This window comes from Panicum virgatum, chromosome 9K (genome assembly GCF_016808335.1).
Source record: "Panicum virgatum strain AP13 chromosome 9K, P.virgatum_v5, whole genome shotgun sequence".
Taxonomy (NCBI): Eukaryota; Viridiplantae; Streptophyta; class Magnoliopsida; order Poales; family Poaceae; genus Panicum; species Panicum virgatum.
This window is the reverse complement of record NC_053144.1, coordinates 27,966,102-27,991,892: the sequence shown is the minus strand read 5'-3', so window position 1 is coordinate 27,991,892 and position 25,791 is coordinate 27,966,102. Positions and strand designations below refer to the sequence as shown.

The window sequence follows — 25,791 nt, the reverse complement described above, 5'->3', positions numbered from 1 at the left end:
GCGTAGGCGGCATGATGGAAAAGTGCCGTGCCGTCGTATCCATTTAATGCTGCAGACGGGCTCTTCGTGGGTGCGGCACAGGCGGCTGCACTGTGCACCTTGGTAATACGCGGTGCACAGCGAGGCCTGACAAAGGCTGTCTCGCGTACCGCGGCGGCAGAGCACGCCTTGTCCATCTGCATTAAATGCAGTGGGCGCGCGAGTCTTCCAGCGGCAAGCTCGCGCTCGAGCCCGTGCCTCCGGGCCACGTGGCGGCTCCGGACCACTTACGCAGTGCGGGAGGTCCGGGCAGACGCGGGAGGTCCCGGACCCCTACGGGGGGTCCGAGGCCTTGGTTGTCGACATGGAGCTTCCCTTTCTTAGAGATATGTGGCGTCTCCGGACCCATCCCCAGGCGGGGAACGGGTCCGGGGCCGTTGGCCTGGTGAGGGAAGAGCCTGACCCGTGGGGCTTGGCTACTCCGTCCTTTCCACGCAGTTACGGATAACTACGTGGGTCCTGCCTTGCTGCAGTAAGAGTGGGTATCCCTGATACAGGGTACCGACAGTGGCCCCCGGGCCCATCTTGGGGGAGGTACGAACCCTCAGGTGGGGCCACTTACTACGATTTGGCTCCGTATAGCTTGAAGCTCCTTACTGCAGGGGTCTTGACCGGCTTTTACCATCCATCGGGTTGTTTGCTGCCTCATCACATCGCAACGGCTTACTGACTATGGGCCCTGCGCACAGTGGTTCACCTAGTCACGCGCGCGACGTTCGGCATTGTTGCGGCCGGAGTAAATGGATCATTTACCACCAGCGTAGTTCCCAAAAAGCTCGGCCATGCCATCGCTTAATACGCGCACGTCAGCTCAGCTTCCACCTCGCTCCCCGCGCGCGCGGGCGACGGTTCAGATCCCATCTTTTCGCACCCTTGTTGGTTACCCACTCACCCCGACAGGTGGGCCTGGGCCCCCATGTCATGGACTGGGCGGTTAACACCAGGCGCGGGCGTCGCTTGGGTTCCGGCGACGGTTCCGGGGTGCGCCGGTTGAATCAGGCTTTATAATGGGGCGAACCGCATTCCGCGGTTACTTTCCCGCATTCGCCTTCTTCCTTCCAACCTTTGCGCCCTTTTGCCTTCGAGCTTTCCTTGCCCCTTTCTCCCCTACGCAGGCTGCTCCTCACTCCACCGAGAGATGGCGTCCCTTGTTCATCCCCGCTGCTTCCAGACCGAGGGAGAGTTGAACACAGTGCGCCGCCTACTTGGATGGAGTGCTCAAGAGACCGGCTGGGGGGTCCGAGCAGGCTCGATTCCCCTTGGCAACCTCCGCACCGGGGAGTTTGTGCTATTCACCTCGCACATCTCCACCGGCGTGGGACTGCCGATTTCTTCGTTCCTGCTGCTGCTGCTGGAAGACTTCGGCCTCCAACTTCAGCACCTGACGCCCCACTCCCTCCTCCTAACTTCCATCTTCGTGCACTTGTGCGAGATGTTCGTGGGAGTGCGGCCCTGCGTCATCCTCTTCCGCTACTTCTTCATTCTGGTGAGGTCCGGAAGGAGCAAGGACGAAGTGGCGGGGTACTACTTCCAGATAAGGAGTGACCTACCGACTCCTTACATTCCCGGCCTCACTGGCGGGAAGTGGGAGGAGTGGCGCTGGGATTGGGTGGTCGCCACCACTGAAGCCAACGAGCGCCTCGCCCTGCCGACCGAGGGGCCCGCCTCCGACCGCGCAACCTGGAGGGCCAAGCCGTCCTTGCAGCCGGAATTCGACTCTGTGCTGGGCAAGATTAGGTCGCTGGTGGAGAGCGGCCTCACCTCGTGGCAGGTGCTTGGAGATTTCCTGAAGCGCCGGATCGCTCCCCTGAAGCAGCGGCCGCGTCCTGCGTGGAACTTCACCGGCCTTAACGCCTGCAGCAGGACCCACCGCGGGGAGGGGAGCGACCTGACCCAGGAAGCCTTGGAGGTCCTGGTGCGGAACGTGACGGGAGACGCCTTCATTCCGGAGAACCTGATCCTCCCTCAGTGCATAGTCCCCTCTGCGAGGACCCCGCGAGGGTGGCGGTGCTGGCTACCCTGCCAACTCTGGACGACGGGGGGCTGGCCCCACGCCAGACCGGAGGCGACCCGAACCGTGGGCTTCGGATCCCTGGTGCGTCCGGGGATCAAGCTACACTGAGCGCCGCGGGGTCCGGCGCCACCACGAAGGGGAAGCAGGCCGCGGCCAGCAGCGCCGCCACAGCCGGTTCCAGCCGGGCACAGAGCAGCTCCGGTGCATCGTCGGGAGATGCAGGCCGGCGCAGGCTCCTCAGGGGCGACGGGACCCTGGTCTCAGAGTCCACCGCGAAGTGCCAGAGGACCTCCGAGGGCGCGGGCCAGGGTAGCTCCCGGGCTGCCGGCCCTCGCGGGTCCTCTGGGGCGACTGCACCACCACCATCGCCGCCGAGGAATTCCTCCCGCCAGCAGCAACAGCAGCAGCAGCAGCAGCAGTCGCAGGAGCAGCTGCAGCGGGCGTGGGAGCGGCCACAGCAGCAACAGGTGCAACCCCGGGTCGCGCCCGTGCCGCAGCCACGGGGACAGCAGTAGCAGGAGCAAGCCCGGGTTGCACCTGCATCGCAGCTGCAGGAGCAGCAGCAGCAACAACAGCAGCTGCAGGAGAAAAGGCTGGGCCTCCGAGGACGTTGGGTGCCCGGTACTTCTGGGTTAGTGTTATCCTGCTCTATTCCCTTGTGCCAGGTGCTCTGCTTTTTGCTGAAGGCTTCTCCACTTTGTTGCCAGGGGTCGTCGCCCCAGCAGTTCTTCCACCATCGCCGGTTCGTCGGCTGGTACCGAGGCGTCCGCGGCCTCGGCGTCGACAGCAACGGCGACGGCGGGTGCGGGACCCTCAGGTACAGCGACCTATGCCAGCCTGGTGGTGCGCGACGTGATGCTGACAGGCGCGTCATTTCCAGACTCAGCAGCACACAACGCTGCGGCGGCGGAGGCACCTGTGGCAGAGGCAGCAGACGCAGCGGCGGTGGGGGCGCCGGTGTTGGGTGCTGCCGCACCCGACGCAGCGATGGCTGAGGCGCAGGCGCTGGGGGCATCCGCACCCGACGCCACGGCGGCTGAGATGCTGGCTCTGGGCACCGCTGCCCCCGACGCTGCGGCGGCAGAGGCGCCCGTGCTGGGCACAACCGCACCCGACGCGGCGGCGGCTGAGGCGCCGGTGCTGGGCACAGCCGCACCCGACGCGGCGGCGGCGGAGGCGCCGGAGCTGGGCACAGCCGCACCCGACGCGGCGGCGGCGGAGGCGCCAGAGCTAAGTGCTGCAGCGGAGGCCCCCACCTCCAGCTCCGGTCCTGTTGCAGAGGAGGAGTTGGAGGTGGTCTTCGGCAGGCGGCTCCTGCAGCTCCAACTCCCGGAGGAGGATGCGACTCCCCTCCCCCAGGTGCTGTTTCAGGTCCGGTGGTCGATCGAAGAGGCAACCTCCTCCGCCGAGACGGCCATCCGGCGGGAGTGGTCTGCTCTGGAGAGCGAGCGCCAGCGCTTCTCCGACTGGCACACCCGCCTGGAAGCGCACACAAAGGCTGAAGCCTCCCGCGCTGCAGAAACTCGGTCGAAGCTCAAGGCGGACCAAGAGGCCTACCGAGCCAACCTTAAGAAGGTGTTTGATCGGGAGTTCACAGTGTCGAACCGAGAGAAATCCCTGGCGCAGTGGGAGCAGGATTTCACCCTGGAGGTTGTTGGCTTCGCGGCTCAGCGGTCCGACCTCGAGGCTCGCCTCGCGGCTCAGCAGTCCGAGCTGGAGACTCGCAGCGAGGACTTCGAGGTCCGGAGGCAGGAGCTCGACGTCTTCTCTGCCACTCTGCAGGGATTGCACGAGCAACTGCAAGAGAGAGAGCAGGCAAGCTGACTGATGCCGAGGCGGAGCTGGAGGAGGCCCGGAAGTCCCTCTATGCACGGGAGGCCCACGTCACCGGCATAGAGAAGGAACTTGGCCGCCAGCTAGACTCGCTCAAGAAGCTGAAGGAGTCGGCGGAGCGGAAGGAGGCCAAGCTCAAGGAGAGGTCCCGCGAGCTCGAGGAGAGGTTCCGCGAGGTGGAGGTGGCCAAGGCGGCTCTGGACACCCAGGTGCAAGAGGCGGTCCGGGAGGCGGTCCGGAAGCACCAGGAGGACCAGCGCGTGGAGGCCCAGCGGATTGCTGACTGGGCGACCGAAGCGAGCCTGGCACTAGTGCCACTTGGACTGAGCCCAATCCAGGTGGCGGAGCCGCCAGCTTCGGTAGCTGACGCCCTCCCAGTGCTGAATTCTGCTTCGGATAGGCTCCAGTGCCTGGGGCCAGTCCTTGCTGGACAGCTCGAAACCGAGGGCCGCGAGCTGATCCGGATGGTGGTGGAGCACATCCTGACCTGCCTCCGGAGCCACGACCCGGCCATTTCACTGGCGCCCGTGGTCAATGGCCCTGTAGCGGAGACGGAGGCCGCCGCTCGGGACAGCGTGCGAGCGGTCGTCGACTTCGTTGCCGCCTACTTCAAACGGGAACCTGCAGACCCTTGAGCTGGGCATTGTATCTTTTTCCTTTTGCACTATGTAACAAACATTGTACTAGCTAAAATTTTTTGAAATAGAAGAAACTTCAACTTAGCTGTTTGTTAGTTGCTGATTTGCGGTATACAGCACCCCGGCGCCCTGGCCCCCTGGCGGATAGGTTCAGTTGATTGGAGCTGTCTGCTATGTGAGCCGTAGAAGATACTCCAGACCTCCTTGGGCATAGGGCTGCATAGTTTGTAAGACGAGCAAGCGCCTTGTTCCCTGTGTAGCATACAGAACTATAGGTAGAAGAATCAAATTCACTTATACAGTAGCAATGATACTGCAACTTAGCTGTTTGACGCATGCAGAATCCATTCATGATGTCTGGGACAAAGCGGATGCTCCGGTCCCCCTGGGAGATAGACTCAGTTGTTTTGAGTCTGTCTACCATTGAGACTGGACCTTGATCTGCATGAAGGCTTTGAAGCGGATGCTAGGACCCCCTGGTAGGTAGGCTCCATGGTTTGAGGCTGGCTACCACCAGTCAGGACTTAACCTGTGTACCACTTCAAATTTACAGCTTAGTAGCAGGCCCGCGGGACTCATCCCTGACTAGTGCCAGGCTAGTACAAGGTCCGGGGCTCTAGATGCGCAGGTCCAGGTTGCTCAGTGCTTGTTACAGAGTGGTGGAGTGCGTAGACTTAGGGTACGGGACCAGGCTAAGGCGCTACACAGGGCTTCGGACCACTCCAGGAAACAGCACGATCTTTCCGGACCTGGCTTCATCGTCCCAGGCCTTTCGCAGCACTGGGCAAGGTCACATTGTTGTACTCGATCCTTTGAGATATAGGACTGGACATGCCGCGTTGGACTTAGGAAACCAACTCTTGAGCTGGAACGGGGTCCGGGCCCTTAATTAGCCGGCTCCAGGTACTAGAGTACTCATTACAGGGTGGTGGAGTGTGTAGGCTTTTGGGTACGGAACCAGCTAAGCGGCTACACAGGGCTCCGGACCACCCCAGGAAACAAGCACCCGCTCTCCAGAGTAGGTCTCTAGGGGTCTGGACTCCTCTCCAGCAACAAGAGGGTCCGGATCTGTATGGCAGTCCAGCAGCTCAATTCAGATCTTAGTTGTAGCAATAAGAGTTGAGGTCCCCGCGCGGGGTTAGAAAGGTGAAAACTTCGAGAATCGAAATGCGAAAATTAACTTGACACAAAGACAGAACTAGGAGAAAATCTTTCCTTTGCAATCTTGATGTACATGGCTTGCGCGATGGATGCCAGAGGCCGGGTTTACGAGGTCGGACCTCTACCGTTCTGAGCCGCGCGTTAGCCGACAGTGCGATGGATGCCAGAGGTCGGGTTTACGAGGGTGGCCCCCAACCGCTCTGGGCCGCACAGTAACTCTATCTTATTACAAAGGAAAAGTTTATTTTCCAGCTCTGCCTAGGTGTAAAACTTACGCAGATGCTCTATGTTCCATGGGTTGGGCAGCGGCACTCCATCTTCTGTGGCGAGGCGAACGCATCCGGGCCGGCATACCTCTGTAACCCTGAAGGGCCCCTCCCAGCTGGGGGAAAGTTTGTGGAGCCCTGCTCGGCTCAGGATCCGTCTGAGGACGAGGTCGCCAGCCCGGAGCTCCCTACTGTGCACGAACCGTTGATGATAGCGCCGGAGCGCCTGGTTGTAGCGTGCATTTCGGATTGCTGCTCGCCACCTTCGCTCATCAACGAAGTCCACGTCGTCACACCGCAGCTGTTCCTGCATGGATTCGTCAAAGGCCTGGACCCGTGGTGAGCCCAGGTGAATTTCTGGGGGAAGGCATGCTTCAGCCCCATAGACCAGGAAGAACGGAGTCTCCCCGGTGGCTTGGCTGGGTGTGGTCCGGTTGCCCCATAGTACGCATGGAAGCTCGTCAACCCATTTGGCACTATGCTTCTTCAAGCAGTTGTAGGTGTGGGTCTTGAGTCCCCTGAGGATCTCTACATTCGCTCTCTCAACCTGTCCATTGCTGCGGGGGTGTGCTACGGACGCAAAGCATAGCTGGATGCCGATGTCCTCACAGTACTCTTGGAAGAGTCTGCTTTTGAATTGGGTCCACTTATCCGCGATGATGCGGTTTGGGACGCCAAATCTGCACACAACGGACCTGAGGACTCCAGCAGGGGTAGGCATCTTCAAGACCAAATACCCGTAATGAGCAATGGCCATGAAGCGGTAGAGTGCCGGTCGGCCAATGATGGCGTTGAACGGGAGGTTCACCTCCACAACATCGAACAGAACGCTCTCTGTGCGGAAGTTCTCCTCGGTCCCGAACGTGACCGGCAATGTGATGCTCCCCAGAGGGAACACCGGGTGTGGGCCCACTCCAGAGAATGGGCGAGAGGGAGTCAGCTTGGACTCCGGGATCTGCAGCTGCTTGAACGCTGCATAGCTGAAGACATTGAGGCCAGCCCCACTGTCAATCAGCACGTGATAGAGCCTTACGTTGGATATGACAGGAGCGGTGACTAGAGGTAGTACACCAGCTCCGGCCATATTCTCCGGGCAGTCGGATGGCCCGAAAGAGATGGTGGTGTTCATCCACCTCTGGTGCGGCGCCGCCTTCGGGACCCCCGGCTTCACCGAAAGGACCTCCCGGCGAAGGGTCTTCACGTCCCGTCGGGAGACAAGCTCCCAGCTTCCGCCGTATATTACGTACAGCTTCTTGCGGCAGTCGCCGTTGTCGGAATCGGAGTCATCATCGTGGTAGACGCCCTTCAGCTCTCGAGCGGGGGATTGGTACCCCAGCTCCTTCTCCCCGGCGGTGGCCCCGTTGTCGGAGGCCTTCTCCTTGCCGGCCCGCTGGCGAGGAGGGGGTGAGCCGTCTTTGGAAGGCTGTTCACGCCGCCCACTGACCCGCTTCGCGAGCTTCTGGATCTCGCGGCAGTCAGCGGCGCTGTGGCGAGCGGTGGGATGCACTGGGCATGAACCTCCGCTTCCACCTTGCGGGCGAGGGCGTTTGCCATGTGCATTCTGGCCCCCAGCCGTTGCTGCCGCAGCCGGCGCTGCCGCTGGCGCTACTGCTGCAACGACTGGTCCGCCAGATTGCGGTTCCCCGCGATTCCGGTTCTTGTTCTTCTTCTTGCCACCGCCCTGAGCGGTAGCACCAGAGCCGCCAGCCTTGGCGTCTCCGTCTTGGGGGGCTGAGTGCCATGCACGGCCCTCAGCGGCCCTGGTACACTTGTCTGCCAGGGAGAAAAGCGTAGTGACGCTTTCCACCTCGTGCGTCGCCAGCTTCTCGAGCATCTTCTCATCACGTACCCCCTAGCGGAAAGCAGTGATAATAGATGCATCTGAGATATGAGGAATGGTACCCCGTACCTTGGTGAAGCACGAGATGAAGGCCCGGATCGTTTCTCCGGGTTTTTGCCTCACGGCGTGAAGGTGTGCCTCCTCACCATGCTGCTGGTACGCACTGGCGAAGTTCACTGTGAACCTCGCACAGAGCTCTTCCTAGGACTGGATCGTCCCAGGTGTGAGGTTCATGAGCCAGGTCCGGGCTGGCCCAGACAAGGCTACATGAAAGTAGCTTGCCATGACGACGCCGTTACCACCAGCCGCTGTGATGGCGGTAACGTACACCTGCAGGAACTTCGACGGGTTAGTGGTACCGTCGTACTTTTCCGGCAGGTGGGGGCAGAACTTTGATGGCCATGCCACTGCGCGGAGGTGCTCCGCCAACGCAGCGCAGCCCACCCCAGCAACTGGTGCGCCTGGCTGTATCCGGGCGTTCACCGGGGGCTTGGGTACCACCACGTCCAAGTCGGCATTGAGGTTGCGGCCCTCAATGTTAAGACGGCGCTCTCGCGCCCTCTCGACGGAGATGCGGGCATCCTCTCCCGCGCGCCGGCGGTTGAGCTCCGTCCGCAGGTCTTCTGTTCGTGCACCCCTCACGGTAGGGGAGCGCACGGACGCCGACGCACCGCGTTGCCGGGCGGAGGTTGTTGCCCAGTCCTTGCAGAACTGGGGGAGGCCTGAGCCAGGTGGAGGAGACGGTCAACGTCGTCCCGCCAATGCTTCAGGGTGTCTGGCGAGGCTGCTTCAGCCGGGTGGTTGCGAAACAACTCCCTAGCCGCTGCCAGCGCTCCGCCGCTCGCAGCTTGTGAGGGGGCCCTTGATGGGCGCCCTGACTCTTGCCGGCGAGCAGCGCGCGCCGCCGCCGACGGTGGCTGCTCTACGGGCACAGTTGCCCCTGGAGCAGGGACACGAGAGGCATGTGGCATGGAGGACGCCACACCCTCCGTCATCTCCACGTCGTCCACCCGAACCATCGGGGCGAGGAAGAGACGAACTGCGACCAGCTGCGCCCCCTACCTGGCGCGCCAAATGTCGTGGTGCTACAAACCACAGCCGGGTGGCGGAAGGCACCCGCCCTAGCCTAGAGGGTGTGTACTCGGGGGTTAGCTAGTCCAAGTTAGATCTCACTCAAGAACACGATGAACACAGCAAGATTTAGAGTGGTTCGGGCCGCCGGAGCGTAATACCCTACGTCCACTGTGTGTTGTATTGCCTTCCCACGAGAGTGAGAGAGTTCGCGAGAGCTTGTGTGTCTGGGGAGACCCCCGTGCACAGCGAGTGCCTCCCTTTTATATCTCAAGGGGGGCGCGTACACAGCTGTTGGGTCCCCGACAGGTGGGTCCAACGATGTAGTATAAAATGACGTACTGTCCATACATTATGGCGTTGCAGGCAAAGGAGATCTCTCTCCTGGATTCCTTTGCCTGCTCCTGGAGCCCTTCGTTCGTCATGTCCTGGCGCTGTCTTGTCGGGACGATGCCAGAGGTAACTAGTGGCGTCGCCTGCCACGTAGCTTAAGCGGGCTGTGTAGCTTGCGGTGTAGGCGGCATGATGGAAAAGTGCCGTGCCGTCGTATCCATTTATTGCTGCAGATGGGCTCTGCGTGGGTGCGGCACAGGCGGCTGCACTGTGCACCTTGGTAATACGCGGTGCACAGCGAGGCCTGACAAAGGCTGTCTCGCGTACCGCGGCGACAGAGCACGCCTTGTCCATCTGCATTAAATGCAGTGGGCGCGCGAGTCTTCCAGCGGCAGGCTCGTGCTCGAGCCCGTGCCTCCGGGCCACGTGGCGGATCTGGACCACTTACGCAGTGCGGGAGGTCCGGGTAGACGCGGGAGGTCCCGGACCCCTACGGGGGGTCCGAGGCCTTGGTTGTCGACATGGAGCTTCCCTTTCTTAGAGATACGTGGCGTATCCGGACCCATCCCCAGGCGGGGAACGGGTCCGGGGCCGTTGGCCTGGTGAGGGAAGAGCCTGACCCGTGGGGCCTGGCTACTCTGTCCTTTCCACGCAGTTACGGATAACTACGCAGGTCCTGCCTTGCTGCAGTAAGAGTGAGTATCCCTGCTACAGGGTACCGACACATGTTGCAAAGCTTGCTAGAGTAGTATTTTTTATAAGCCAGAGTAGTATTTGGTACTTGTTGAAGTAGTATTTTTCACACTTTTTGAGTAGTATTGTTGTACAAATTAGAGTAATATTTTTTCTTACTGAAGTAGTATTTTCCACAATTTAAAGAAGCACTTTGATAATTTTGAGTAGTATTTTCTGTGCGTTATAGTAGTTCATAACTCGTGAATCATGTGACCATTACATTATGCTGCCACACAACAGCACGGACAATTTAGATAGTGAAAATAATTCTGCAAGTCAATAGTCAACAACACAGCCAATATCATGATTTTTTTTACTTCTCTGATTTTGGAAAATTACTCCTAGAAATCTTCAACAATTTTGGTAAATAATTCTTTGAATATTACTCCTCTTAATTATAAAAATTATGTAGTGTTTTTTTAATTTAGAGTAGTATTTTGTTCATATCCAAGCAGTACAATTTCACAATTTAGACCAGTATGTGCTTTTATTAGATAAGCTACAAGATATAAGGATTGAGAGGAAGTTGCATGCATGGGATGATTAATTACTTCTTTGAATATTACTCCTCTTAATTTTAAAGAATTTTATGCAGTATTTTTCATATTTGGAGTAGTATTTTTATTCATATTCGGGTAGTAATTTTACAATTGAGAGTAGTATGTGCTTTTGTTAGATAAGTTACATAAGTGGCAAGCTAGAAGGATTAAGTGGGGGGGGGGTGGCAGATGCATGCACCGGGTGATTACTTCTTTGAATATTGATCCTCCTAATTTTAAATTTTTTGGTAATTACTTCTTCGAATATTACTCCTCTTAGTTTTAAAAAAAATTATGTAGTATCTTTTTCATAATTCAAAGTAGTATTTTTGTTCGTATTCAGATAGTAATATCAAAATTTAGAGTAGTACGTGCTTCACGGGTTAGATAGAGTAGTATCTTTTACAATTTTCATATTCGATATTTTAGACACTGCAATAAATATTTATTGGTAATGCAGGCAGTTAGAAAAGGCATAGGGCTGATGCAGAGGCGCTCCTGAAAGCAGTGCTACATCGGAACATTTCGGACAATGAGCTTGTGGAATAGCATATTCTTTTCATTTGCAGTTGTATTTCTGCAAGTTCGCTTGTGTTAGAGCTACATCATTAACCGGCAAAATCATGCTTGTATTGTTGTGTAAATGTACCTAAAAGTACTTGTGTAATCGTACCTGTGTTTTTGCAAGAGTAGTATGAGTCCTCTCATGTCAACATTTTAATGGCAGAACCTACTATAGCAGTACAAATTTACTACAAGTTAAGAATATTACAGATGTTGTAAACCGGGGGCGGGGGCCACGCGTGCTGGGAGGAGCCATGATTATTTTTAGGCCCATCGGAGTAACATCGCTAGACAATTTGACACCACATTTTGCCAAAAAAAACTCATGGTAAATCTCTATGAAATTGATGTATGGGGATTGACAAAATTCACCGCTGCCTGATCAATACAATGGTCAACTAGGCACTAACCCAGGTCAAACACATGGAATATGGGAAGAATCAATTTTTAGGGATGTCGTGGGATTTCTAGGGGACCCACTGCCGGGTGGCGGAGCGCACCCGCCTATTCCCAGAGAGGGAGTACTCGGGAAGGTACTAAGCGATTGGGCTGATCTAGCTCTGAGACAAGTACACAATAACACACGATTTAGAGTGGTTCGGGCCGCCGGAGCATAATACCCTACATCCACTGGGAGAGGTATTGATCTTGGTTGTGTATGAATCTATCCTCTGCCGGGCCTTGGCTTTTACCCAGCCTGAGTTTTTCTTCTAGCGGGCGCCCCCCTTTTATAGACCAAGGGGTGCGGATACATAGGACGTTGGGGCCCCGACAAGTGGGCCCAACGTGACTGTGCAGCATACTGCGCAGAGTGTTTAAATGGCTATAGTGGTTACGAATCTTTCCTCCGATATGCTTCTATGCCCTGCTGACCCTCTGACGAAGGGTGGTCTTCTCTTGTCCCGTCAGCAAGGTGCCCGTTGGGGAAACATAGCTTGCGGCGTGACCTGTTGAGGTTATTATGTAGGCGTCATAATGGGTGAAGCCGAGCCGTCGTATCCATCTGTTATGGCAGATTGACAGGCGCGGCGTGGGCGGCGCCAGTAGCCCCACTATGCATCTTGGTAATACGCGATCAATAGTGCCCCCTGGTCAAAGAATCGCCTCGGCTTCTGCTACATCAATGCGGACGTCCTCCTACCGCAATGAATAGTGGTAGGTGAACCTTAATATGGAGACCAAGCGGCTTTATATACGTGTCTGTGCTTGCAGACACGTGGCGGCTCCGGACCACCCCAAGGCGGAGTGTCGATTCCTTCCCTTGGCGAGGGCTCCGGTTACTATACCGGGGGTCCGAGACCCAAAGGGGGTCCGGGATTCCGCGGGGATCCGGACCTCCACGGGAGGTCCGGAGCCTCCGGCTGTTCGGGCTGAGCGCCTGCTTCTTCCGGAACACGTGGAGCCCCCGGACCTTTCCCAACCAGAGGACGGGTCCGGGACCGTTGTCGGGTGAACAGGGCTTCCGGACCGCAGGGGTTCGGCTGCTGGACGTAGTTAAGGATAACTACAAAGCTCTTCTTGCCTAGACACAGCAAGAGAGGGTACCCCAGTCCTGGGGTACCGACAACTCCCGCGCTACCTCAACGGTGTAATTTTTAGATCGTTGTTTTGGAGATCTGGTGAATGTGCTACCTCAACGGTTTAATTTTTAGATCATTATTGGAGGTCCGGTGAATGTTCTACCTCACGTGCTGAAATGTGATGTCTTTTACTTCCAGGACACATGATGATGTCACATTTTACTCCCGCATACACTAATGTAGAAAAATTTAACTTGTCAGAGTTACCGCGACCACTCCGCCGCATGCTACAACCAGTCAACTCAAATCCCTTTAAGCACGCCAAAACATTCATAGAGATAGAGATAGCTTTTACTAGTAAGCGTTAAATCAGGATAGACTGGTAGGTGTCTGATCAAGCGACCATTAAGGTATGGTGTCAAACCTTTACACACTAGCTTTTACTACCCGCACGATAATGAAGTCTCCATTAAAATGCCTAGCCAGCCAGATTTTACTACCGTAAATACCTCTCGCCGGAGTGGGGGCGTCGCTCCGCCGGAGTGTTGAATAATATTCAACACCTGGGGTGCTAAATAGATGGGTCCGACTATTGGGAGCCCAAGGTTTCCAATAAGTATTGGAAGCCTCGGTCAACCAGCCCCACGCACGTTGGTCCCTGCACCAAGCTGCATGCACTGGTTCCTCCTCCCCCACGTGGCTAACTAGATGAGAGAGGTGTTGGGTTGCATGCAAAACTATTTTGTTTTCTCGCCATAACTTTTCACTCAAATATCCAGCACGCAAACGGTTTTCACCACTAAATTACTGGCATTTTTTTGCATCATATGAGATCCATTTTGAATATTTTTTTGAAAATAAATTGAAATTTGAATTTAGGAATCATAGAAACCTGTAGTTATAGTCATAAATGCGTATGTTCTGGAAACATGGCACAGAAACATATGTGTGCGGTCATAGAAACATGTGTGTAGAGGCACATAATCCCCTATGTAATTTGAAATTTGAACTATAGAAACAAATATCTAGCATGTCATAGAAATCTATACATAGACGCATAGAACCGCATATAAATGCTTGGGGGATGGGGAAATTTAAATTTTAAATCTAATTGGCTCACAGAAATTATAGAAGCATGTCAGATAATTTGAACTTCAAATATTATTGACTCATAGAGGTCACATTGTCGTGCAGGTCATAGAAGGCAGCAATACAAGTCATAGAAGGTTATAGATGGCAGTTTATACGATATACATGTCATAGAAGGCAGCAATATGGGTCATACACACATAAACCCAGACATAACATATATGAATATTGACATATAATCAGATGTCCTCTGCAGAAATCTATATATACACGCATAAACCCAGACATAACAGCTAGGGTGAAAGGATGTGTGTAGGATGTTCAATGCTTGGAAATTCCTTTGTAGCACATATGCTTGAATCGGTGTTGGAGTTTCATCTTCATCCGGAATTTCACACCCAACTTCCACAACTTTCCAAAGATCCTTGTGGATTGCATTCATATAACCGAACATCTTAATCTTCCATTGATTATATCCGGTACCATCAAAGAAAGGTGGCTTGCCCATATGAATTGATGCATTGTGCTCACTAGGTAGAGAAAAAGTGTAATCATGAGCAAATCTTCGATAATCACCTATGCCTTTTGACTTTGATGAGCTACCCTTGTTTGAAGAGCGTGAGACTCTTCTCTTGGAATCAGTGTCGGAGTCATCACTAGAGTCAATGATAACTCGGGAGCTAGTCTTTTTCTTCCTTTGCTCCTTCTTCTTTTTCCTCCATGCCTTCCACTCCTCATAAGACATCTCATCATCGGATGTCTCTTCTTCACTTTCATCTCCACCATTCTTTTTCTTATCTTTCTTCTTGTTGTTGGATGGCTCTGCCTTCTTATCTCTTTTATCACCGGTATCGCCTTTTTCACCTTCATCAACCGGATTCACCGGGTTCTTTTCATCATCTGACATCTTGACCTCTCCGGACGGTTAAGCCCTTTGAATGGAGAGCCAAGCTCTGATACCAATTGAAAGGATCTTAAGATGCCTAGAGGGGGGGTGAACAGACAATCTGCAATTTAAAACACTTAACAAAAATGTCAGATGCAGACTATCCCGGATACTCCGGGTATTTGCCTGGATACTCCGGGTTTGGTGGTCCTGAGTATCCGGAGCTATATCTGGAGTCTCCGGGTTTGAACGACCTGAAATGAAACTGCAAGAAACTCTGTAAAAAAAGTAGATCGAGCTAGAGAATGAGTACCAGGGGTTCCTTAAGGTTGATATCCAACAAACAAAGTTCACTAGAAACTCGTGAGTGAGTAGATCGAGCTCAAACCCTAGAAATTAAGTCTCACAAGCAAAGGGCAATGAAATCAAGTAAACTAACACGAAGGAGACAATGATTTGTTTCCCGAAGTTCACACCCGAAGGTGCTACGTCTCCGTTGAGGAAGGATTCGAGAGACGGTGCTCAAGAACCCCTATGCTCCTCTTCCAAGGGCGAGATCACCTCTCAAGCCCAAGGTTACTTACTATGGATTCCTCGGCGAGGAATGGAGATTACAAACTTCTTGTGCAGCTCACAATCTTGGTTGAGCAATCACAAGCACGCCTAGCCGTCTAGGAGCACAAGGCTCCAAGAGTAACAAACTTGAATCCGCGAGTTTGACCAAAACCAAGTGCTCAAGAGATGGAAATGAGGCTCACTAGCACTAATCCTTGCTCTTGCTTGCTTCTCACTCAAATCCCTCAAGGGAATCAATCAAGAATGGAGAAAGGAGAGTGAGAGAGCTCTTTTTGGCTTAGGTTTGAGTTCAGCTCGTCAAAAGTGGCAAGAGGGGAGGCTGAAAGGGTATGGAGGGGGTATATATACTCTTCAGCCTCAAAAGAGCCGTTGGGCGAAGGGGTACCCGGAGACTCCGGGTATATGCCCGGAGACTCCGGGCAACCCTAGGTTTTCAGACTTTGAACAGAGCCCGGACACTCCGGGCAACGGGGTCCGGAGTATACGGCCCTATACCCGGAGTATCCGGGTATGGCAAGGGAAAAACTCCGGTTTTTACTCCTTTGAGTTGTTTTGTGGCTCACAAGTGTTTGTCTAGGTTCTCTTGAGCACTAGTTTCAAATCAAAGCCCTGGAATCAAGTCCCTCTTGATAGTACGGCGTTCCTATACTCAAAATTCAAATATAAAATCTAATTCCATGAGTATCCTTTGAACTCCGCTTTTTCATTTCCTTTTTGAGGGGTCGTACATCCTCACTTGATTCACCTATACAAACTCACCACCTGCACACACGCTCAATTACACAATTAAATGCACATGTGCTTTGTCATTAACACCAAAACTCACTTAGGGGCCTAGATCACTTTCAATCTCCCCCTTTTTGGTGATTGATGACAACCCACATGTAACTCATTTGATAATCATAAAGCGATAAACAACTAGCATATAAGAGCTCCCCCTTAATGTATGCCATGAACTTTGAATTTCAAATTTGACTTGTCATGTCAACAATCTTGGCATATATATCAAGAGAACTACAAAAGCTCTTATATGTTTTACAGTGGGGTGAACAAGTGAGTGTAAAGACAAGTGTGATGCATATGACATGTTATCCACTCAATAAAATGTGTATCTGTTAGCTGGACCCGGAGACTCCGGGTATAGGTCCGGAGACTCCGGATAAGGAATCCGGAGAATCCGGCCTGTATCCCGGAGTATCCGGCCCTTCTGAACTAGAACACAGAAAAACAACAGTCAGTGAGCTCAAACAAGACACATACTAGCAGAAATTTCTTAGAATAAACTCAAGTTCGATAGCTAAACACAGAGTAGCACACATTACAAGGTTCTCACACCACATAGTCCTTACAAACGATCAAGGAAGCTCAAAACGTAAATAAAACGACATGAGTTCGAAACAAAGGGCGACACATGTCCAAATGAGTACATAAATGGCCTTTCACTCTCCCTTTGTCATCAAGTGCCAAAAAGGGAATGAAAAGAAGCATGAAGTTCATATTTGAAATCTATATAACAAATGTTGAGCCATTATTGTTTTCTTTTCTTATTTGAAATGCGGATATGACTGATTCGTGGCAAAGTTTCCTAGTGCATAGAAATCTATGCATGTAAGCATAAAAATCAATATCTTTTACTTTTAAGTTGAAATTCGAATCTGTTCATGCAAACATATAAACATGTGCATATATCTTTAAATTATACTTTCACATGGCATATAAACCTCGCATGGAAGCATAGAAACCAATATCCATCTAGATTTTTAATCAAATAGAGATGTACAGTTGTGCGAACTATAAATTTCCTCAAAGAAATATACAAACTAAGAATACAAAATCAATGATGTTTGCACTCCGCTGGTGAGGACTATGATGCTAGCTTGCGGTTGTGGAAGTCGTCGTCCAGTAGATCCTCGTCAACAACACACCTCGCAATTAAAAAAGGCATAAATTTAAGTGAGTGCAGTTTTAGAAATATGAGAAAAAATAACAAAATAAATATATAAGTGCAATTACATACATCTAAACAACAACATGAAGCAACAAAAGGTATAAAAACAAGTGAGGGAAATCATAGAAACATAAGATACAAGTCAGTATCTATGCTCAGACGCTCAAGATATACAGTATCTATGCATAAAAAGCAGTGAAAAAAATCATAGAAGTATGGGCTCAAGCAACAAATGATGTCGCGTTGAAGCGGCGAGCATCATGTCTGATTAGATGCATGTTTATATTATGCCTGACTTTACAGGTTTATATGCCATCGTACAAGGCTCTCTACACTAGTATATAATTCTCCACATACATTCAAATGTTGGGATGGTGGTAAGCTGGTTAATTTTATGCCCTGGTCAGGTCAATACATTAAAGCTGGGTTTTTTTTTGGCATAGAAGCATGCATCTGATAGGAATGGATGCTCTGATGGAGTACCAAAATGGAATGTGATCATAAACCAGTGAGGACGATCATATAAACATGGGAGGAAAATACTAGACAAATATATGATGTATTGTGGGAGCTGTCATCAATTGGATCCACCTCAGCAACCCACCTCAGTAACAAAAGGCATAAAAACCAGTGAGGATAATCATAAAAATATGGGTAGCATGTGTATGATACTATGATCTATGCATAGAAGAGACTACTAGCAAATTAAACATATAGTATCTGTGATCAGGCACTAACATGTATATTATTGCAAGCATGGGCACACAGTCAACTAATAGTATATATGCACAAACACAAACATATATATGATTCTAAAAAAAATAGGCCAAAGTGATGGTGTTCCTATAGATGAACATACCAACAAATTCTATGCTTGCCAGATGGGGTTTCTATAAATGAACATAGAAAGAAATTCTACACTCACCCAGATGGGTTTCTATAAATGCAATAGAAATCCATGTGAGCGCCGGTCACTGAGGTTGAGGAGGCTCTGCTCCACTCGCCAAGAGGCATAAAATCCAGTTAGAACAGTCATAGAAACAAAATCATGGCTCTGAGTACTTCGATGTTTGATTTTATTACAGAAATACAGCATAAGAAAGTTCAGTTTATCATGCCAAGATAATCAGCGCTCTACCAGCATAGTTTATTCGAGAAGCAGTGAAGAACTGCACTTAGTAATATTTTATCGAAATATTGCTGTTGAATGCAAATCTAGTACTACTAATAGCATTTCGCCACCTCAAATAGCCATATTAACAAATGGAGCTTGTACTCACAGAGGCATATACAGGCACCATGAACAGCTATGATCCCCTCCATGTCAAGACTTGCTTCTCGGAATCCCCGTCCAAATCAAGCAGCAGCATTAGAAAAAGAAAGTAGACAAACGTAGATTAGCTTCTTATTTCCCCGTCCCATCCTTCTCTTGACCTCAAGCTGCATCGCCAATGAATGGATCAGAAAAATCAAGCAAGAGAAAAGGGGATTTGAACCGCTGGTGAAGAGATCTTGGCCATGAAATCTTGTTTTTTGGTTTGCCCTTGCTATCCATTTGGTCGAGCGGTCCTGGTAGAAGGCCAGGTTGCGGGAGAGCTCTGCTAGGCGCCGTGGGCAGGAGCCGCGCGCGTGAGCGGCCGTGGGAGATCCGCCCAGCGGTGCGCGCAGGAGCTGCTCGCGAGCGGCCGCAGGAGAGCTCCGCTCGGAACCGTGGGCAGGAGCTGCGCGTGTGGACGGCTGTGTAGAGATCCGCCCGGCGGCGAGGGGAGGAGCTGCGTGCGCGACGGCCGGAGCCGCGAAGGAGGTGGTCGGGGTCGGGGTCAAGCAAGGGGGCCGGGGCGTCTATTCATCGCTAATGGCGATTCCTGACGTTTTCATCGCAGAAGCCGAGTGGTGTGCGGAAGCGCGCCAAATTTTCCTGCCGCGGGCTCCATGCGTTGGTTGCGTGCCGGCGCGCACGAGCTGAAGCTGGGGTTCGGCCCATTATGTTGAGTTGTTCGGCCCATTAAAAACAAAATAAGAATTCCAATTGTTCTGTAATTTTGTTCTAACCCATGAATCGTTTTGTACTTTTGAAATTATTGAGAACATTATTAATTATTTTCTGGCTTGCTGAGTTTATTGAACATTATTAATTTTGAACATTTTTTTGACTCACTATGTTTATTGAACATTCGAACATTCTTAAATGTTTTGAACTTTTCAAAATTGTTAAAACATTTCGGACCAATGAAACGTTTTGAGCTTTACAAATTGTTTAGTACATCTGAAAAAGTTGAGAACATTAATAATTTCTGACCAATGTAAACATTTCTAAATATTTACATTTGTTCTAAAATATCAGTTTGTTCTAAAATATTTCAAATTTGTTTTGGAAACATTTCAAAATTATTTTGGAACATTCAGATGTTTTCAAAAAAGTGTTCGGGAACATTCTGACTTTTGAGAGTGTTCCGAAACATTCATTTTTGTTCCAAAATATTTAGATTTGTTTAGAAACATTCAAATTTCCAGAGTATTCCGAAAAACTTTCAGAGCTTTTGAAACAATTCAAAGTGTTCCGGACATTCAGATTTGTTTCGAAACATGTACAAGTTTTCAAATATTGTTCCGAAACATTCTGATTTGTTTAGTAGATTGTTCCGGAACTTTTTTTTTGAAATTTGTTGGGGAACATTTCAGAATGTTCCATTGGAATTTTTTAAAATGTTCTTGAATATTCAAAAAGTTCGCGAACATGTTTGTAAACATTTCAAATCAAAGTGTCGAGTGAAAAAAATGTTTGAGAACAAACTCAGAAATTTTTCGTAAAAAGTTTTGAGAATTATTAAAAATGTTCATGAGGAAATTTGTTGGGGAACATTTCAGAATGTTCCATTGGAACTTTTCGAAATGTTCCTGAATATTCAAAAAGTTCCCGAAGGAGTTCGTAAACATTCTGAAATGTTTACAATCAGAATGTTCCATTGGAACTTTTAAAAAAGTTTCTGAACAATTAAAAATGTTCCATTAGAACTTTTTAAAATGTTCTTGAACATTCAAAAAGTTCCCGAATATGTTTGCAAACATTTGAAATCAAAGTGTCGAGTGAAAAAATATTTGAGAACAAACTCAGAAATTTTCTAAAAAAAAGTTTTGAGAACTATTAAAAATGTTCATGAGGAAATTTGTTGGGAAATATTTCAGAATGTTCCATAGTAACTATTTAAAATGTTCCTGAACATTTAAAAAGTTCCCGAAGGAGTTTGTAAACATTATGAAATACTTACAAACTCATAATGTTCCATTGGAACTTTTTAAAAAGTTCCTAAACATTCAAAAAGTTCCCAAACAAGTTTGTACACATTTCAAAAAATATTTGAGAACAATTTGCAATGTTCTAGATAGTTGTTAGAGATGTTCAGAAAATTTTTTAAACTTTTAAAAATTTTAGAATGTTCCATTGGTAGTTTTTAAAATGTTCGTGAACATTCAAAAAGTTTCAGAATGTTCCATTGGAACTTTTTAAAATATTCCTGGACATTCAAAAGTGCCAAAGTGAATAAATGTTTGAGAACAACTCACAATGTTCTGGATAGTTGCTAGAAATGTTCGGAAAAAAAAAGATTTCTGAATAATTTGTTTGGAAACATTTCAGAATGTACCATTAGAACTTTTCAAAATGTTCCCGAACAAGTTTGAAAACATTTCAAAGTGTCAAGTGAAAAATGTTTGAGAACAACTCACAATGTTCTGGATAATTGCCAGAAATATTCGGAAAAAAAGTTTGGAACATTTTATGATGTTTTCTAAAGAATTTGTTTGGAAACATTTCTGATTGTTCCACTGGAACATTTCAAAATGTTCCTTAACATTCAAAAAGTTCCCGAACAAGTTTGTAAACATTTCGAAGTGTCTAAGTGAAAAAATGTTTGAGAACAACTCACAATGTTCTGGATAATTGCCAGAAATGTTCTAGTGGAAAAAGTTTTGAATATTTTAAAATATTTCTGAATAATTTATTTGGAAACATTTTAGATTGTTCTCTTTTAACTTTTTAAAATGTTCCTGAAGAATTTGTTTGAAAACATTTTAGAATGTTCCATTGGACTGAGCTGCACTCACTCCTATGAACGCATGTACGCAAAAATCCTACCTCTATGAGTATCTTCGAAGATTGAGTTGGCAAATCCTCGAGATTGATGAAGTCACCGTAGGCGCCTCGCTGTAAACGAGAACGTTGGCTACCACTAAAAGCACAATGTTATTAAATTCTGGAATATTTGCTTTCACAGAAAGTCGAACCCATAACATGAGGTGTTACTGAAGCTCTTGTAACCATCAGGTTACATGCCCTTTCGCTCATCATCAATATTCAATGCATATAAATGCCGTTCTCATTTCAGAATCAAAACTTGACGAGAAACTTAAACATATGCACTAAATGTTGGTTGCAGACTTGCGGTATATACTTGTTGAAGAAGAAAAGAAAGGCATGGATATATAGCTTGCTTATTGCTTTGCTGTCGCCGCAAAACAAAGCACAGGAAGAAATAGAGAGATAGTGACAAGCAGGGGAAGGAACGGATGGAAGAAACGAACAGAGAGAGTGAGAGGCAGCGATAACTCTTAACTACTCCAGTAATCGAGACATTAAAAGGTAGACACAGACGGAATAGGAAAATGGTTGGTATGTAGAAAAGCCGAATCGCTAGATTAAAATGGGCCATATGCTAAGGGAACGTATCTGGTGCAAATCAAGAATTTTGTGCAAACCCGTGCAAACCTACTAAAAAAAGTTTCAAAAAATTCTGAAAACAATCATGAATGTGGTTCTCAGCTTACCTCATATATATACAAAATTTTATGGTCAAATTCATCTTACTCTAAAAGTTACAAAAAGACAAATTTTCTGACAACAATAATCGTTCAAATGCATCTCAAATTTGTCTTTTTTGTAATTTCTAGAGTAAGACGAATTTAACCATGAAATTTTATATATAGATGATGTAATCTGAGAAGCACATTCATGATTTTTTCAGATTTTTTTGAAACTTTGTTTAGTAGGTTTGCACGGGTTTGCACGAGGTCCTTGGTTTGCACCAGATACGTTGCCATATGCTAAACGGGCCTCATAAATTGAAAAGGACCGAGGGCGCGGCGCGGAAGCGTTTCTGCGACACGATCGAGCGCAGTAGCGCGCGCGATATATAAGCAACGGGTGGAGGGGAGGGAGCCAGGGAGGCACTCGGTACTGTTTAGTTCCCACCCCGTAAACGGAAAAAAACATCACATCGAATGTTTTGACACATGTATGGAGTACTAAATGAAGTCTATTTACAAAACTTTTTACATGGATGGATTGTAAATCGCGAGACGAATCTAATGAGCCTATTTAATCCATGATTTGCAACAGTAATGCTACAGCAGGAGTGCAACAGGTCGAGGCGGCGTGCGGCGGCCCCTGCCTCCAGCCCCCACCCAGGCGGCTCTGGATCCGCCGGATCCCGCGGCGGCAGCGTGCCCGCCGGCCCCGGATCCCTCGGCGGCGGCGGACCCCCGGTGGTCGCGCACCCCCGGCCTCCCGTGCTTCCTCGGCGCGTCCCGCGGCTGGCTCGTGCTGGCCGTCGTACCCCACGCGGCTCGCGCTGTGAGGCCCGGCCTCCGGCGCCGAGATCCGCCTCCCGCCCTTGCCCGGCGTCACCCGTGGTCTTCCCCTCAACTGACCCGCTCGCCTTGCCGGACTGGATGGCGGTCGCGAGCCAACGTCTGCATTGACCCGCTAGGCCATGCCGGAGCATGCAAGCAGGCCTGCAGGCCGTTGCAGCCGCCGCATGCAATACTCCAATGTGCACTCACGTATCACTATATAAAAACTGCAGGACGATGGCAGTTCAGACTTAATAAAAGGATACCACAAAATGATTGACGCATGTTGAGTTACCATCTACACTAAAAACAAACATCATTGACATCGTCTACACAACCTTAATTCATCGTCATAATGCTTGATGAATCCAAAATTCTACTGTGGATGGACCGCCACTTGACAAATACCACAACAGATGCTATCCCAGATTCCCAATCACTTGACACTATTTTTTCCCTAGCATTGAGCTGATCAGATATGAAGCCAGCAAGAATCCCACCAATGATTCCATCTCCATCAAACAAAACTGAAAGATATTCAGCCACTACCAGAAAACGGGAGGCTTCTGACGGTTTTTTTTTCGCCCGTCAGGAACCCAACGCGCAGGGGCCCAAAAATTCCCCACCCAAGTGCTGGCCCGATAGGAACCCACGAATCACTCCAGAAAACCTATCTCCTCTCCCCTCACCCCCTCATCCCACAGCCCCCACTCGGCCGCCGCCGCCGCCACCGCCGCCGCCACCGCCGCCGCCTACTCTTCGCGACTCTCCCCATAGCAGCGGATCATGCGCAGGCAAGAGCGGTCCCTTCCTCTTCTCCCAGCCCACGCTTCCCCTGCCGCCGCCGCCGCCATATTCGGGTCATCCCGAATCCGCCACCCATCATTGGCCCATGCTGCTTGCTGCTACGGTGTAGTTCTCTTTCAATGGCTATTGTCCAGCGGCATCCCGTACCCCTTTTGCTGCAGATCCGAGCTCAAGCAGGTTACCCCTCATTGGATTTCGGTGCCACTCGTCTGGATCGAGCAGATGCAGGTACTGCCGTCATCCCCAAATCATTTTCAAGTAGCTGACATATGAATCCCCAAACTATTCCCGAGTGGCTGACATATGAATAGATCTCCAATAGGCCGACAATCCCTGGTTCAATTTTGTCCATGGTCAGTGATACAGATCCCTTCCTGTCCGACCCCTCTTATGTTGTGGCTGTAGCAATCGTGAAATCAAGTTGGCATCCTTCAACGCCCTCTTCTTCTGCAAGGGTCTGTGCAAGGAGTCCCTTGAATTTCCTTTGATTCATGGATATTAGGAATTCACTAGGTAAAAAAGCACTACTGATTTTAAGTCATCCTTTTTGCAATGTAAGTGTAGTAGTGCCTCTGTAACCTTGTAGAAATTCATGTATATTAACTTTACATTTTCTTGAAAGAATTATATGCAAGACTAAATATCGATCTGCGACATGTTTAGGGTAAAGATTCAGATAAATGATGAAATAGCACACACAAGAATATGTGATGCCTCAGTTGAGATATTACTAAATGTTCATAGTTGTATGCTATTGTTTTGACTACATTAAAATATAGGAGTCATTCTGGTTGAGAACATTGTAAACTTTCAGTGTTAATTGTGAATGTACACTGGCTTGTTTGATTGCCATTATCCTTTTTGATATAATCATATGGTTTTGTTTCCTTAAAAGGTCGAAAGATAGAAATAGCTAGTGCTGCTTCATAGATTACATTTTTTTAGATAAAGGATTAACCCAGCCTCTATATTCTTATTACCAAATTGCCGACCCAATTCATGATCTCAATTTGACATTTTGGTGATTGGTGAATGGGAAAAAGTAGTATTGGACTAGTAACCTTTTGGAAATAGTTTGATAGAAAATGTAAGATTTGACTGTATGATGCTGACTGCTGAATTATACTAAGATCGTGGAGATAACAAGCTCGAGTGTACTTCATTTCACACACTCTCTGCACCTTTTATGTAGCAGCATACTCAACTGATTGGTTCTAATTTTATTTACAGTGCTGCTGCTGCTAGCTAGCTACTGAGTTGTCCAAAACACTGCATACGATGTGATGTAGGGAAAAGGCTGCCTAGGGAAAGGTACCTTGCTGAAATCTGGAAGGTGAATGACTCTATTATATCCTGGTATTTCATTATTTAGCTTGTTATAGTTTTAATGTTACAAAACTGCATATTGTGTGGATTGGGAGAACTACGTACATATATGATATGTTCATGCAAATTGTCTTATATCTAATTTAATTTAATTATAGGGTAGCAGATCGATAGTTGTGGGCACTTTGTAGCAAGTTCGCTTTCCTCATTACTGAATCAGGTATAAGGACACAATATACTAGCCTTTCATTGAGTAGGTTGGTCTCATTTTTTTAATCTTCAGTTAGAGTGGGTTGATCTTAAGTAGTTTTGTTTTGAGCCAAACTGAACTCCTGTATGATTCCTATGCACATTTTATTGATTGTTGGGTTCAAGAATTTACAAAAAGATAATTTAGGATCAAAAGATTCTAGCAGTGCTTCTTTACTTTATTATAAACAAGACTGAGCTTGTGTATGGTTTCTACCCATGACTTCGATCATCATTACTATTTAATTTTCAGTTTTGACAACTTGAACATGCTTCACCATCTAATTCAGTTAATTTTGTCACTTGGTTAGGTAGAAAAATACAATGAGATGGAGCTAGCCGTAAGTGTCATCATGCTTCAATTCCACCTCAAGGTGAATTTATGTTGATCTTTACTTGACAAGTTATGTTGAGCAGTCTTGTCTTAATGTTCAGATATCTTTCTGGGAGTCATATATACACTTGGAGCTATGGAAGTTCAAGCAACCTGTAATATGGTGACACTAGATCTTAAAGGATGTATATTTGGTGGAGTACTCGTACAATTTGTAACAAGAACTTTAGATCATTTACTTATTTTATTCCAATAGCTTGATGGATGTCATTCTGATCTGTATGTAACATGTATATGGAACTATCAGAATTTTTTTTTGAGAAACAACTATCAGAAAAATTGGTTTTGATGGAGTTATGAAATTGTAGTTGCGTGTGCAAATCTACCTGTGGATA

The 25,791-nt window shown here is 48.9% G+C and overlaps 2 long non-coding RNA genes and 1 pseudogene across 2 annotated transcripts; 2 read left to right on the top strand and 1 right to left on the bottom strand.

The window, feature by feature from the left end:
* The window catches only part of LOC120647913, a 68,908-nt pseudogene that overhangs the window by 10,450 nt on the left and 32,667 nt on the right, over positions 1–25,791 (top strand).
* On the bottom strand, positions 16,791–18,890 carry LOC120651102. Its single transcript, XR_005665925.1, has 2 exons — positions 18,333–18,890; positions 16,791–18,043 (listed from the first exon to the last, which is right to left on the bottom strand). It is a non-coding gene; the product is annotated as an uncharacterized LOC120651102 (long non-coding RNA).
* On the top strand, positions 23,321–25,777 carry LOC120651101. Its single transcript, XR_005665924.1, has 5 exons — positions 23,321–23,715; positions 23,799–24,000; positions 24,718–24,820; positions 25,374–25,403; positions 25,498–25,777. It is a non-coding gene; the product is annotated as an uncharacterized LOC120651101 (long non-coding RNA).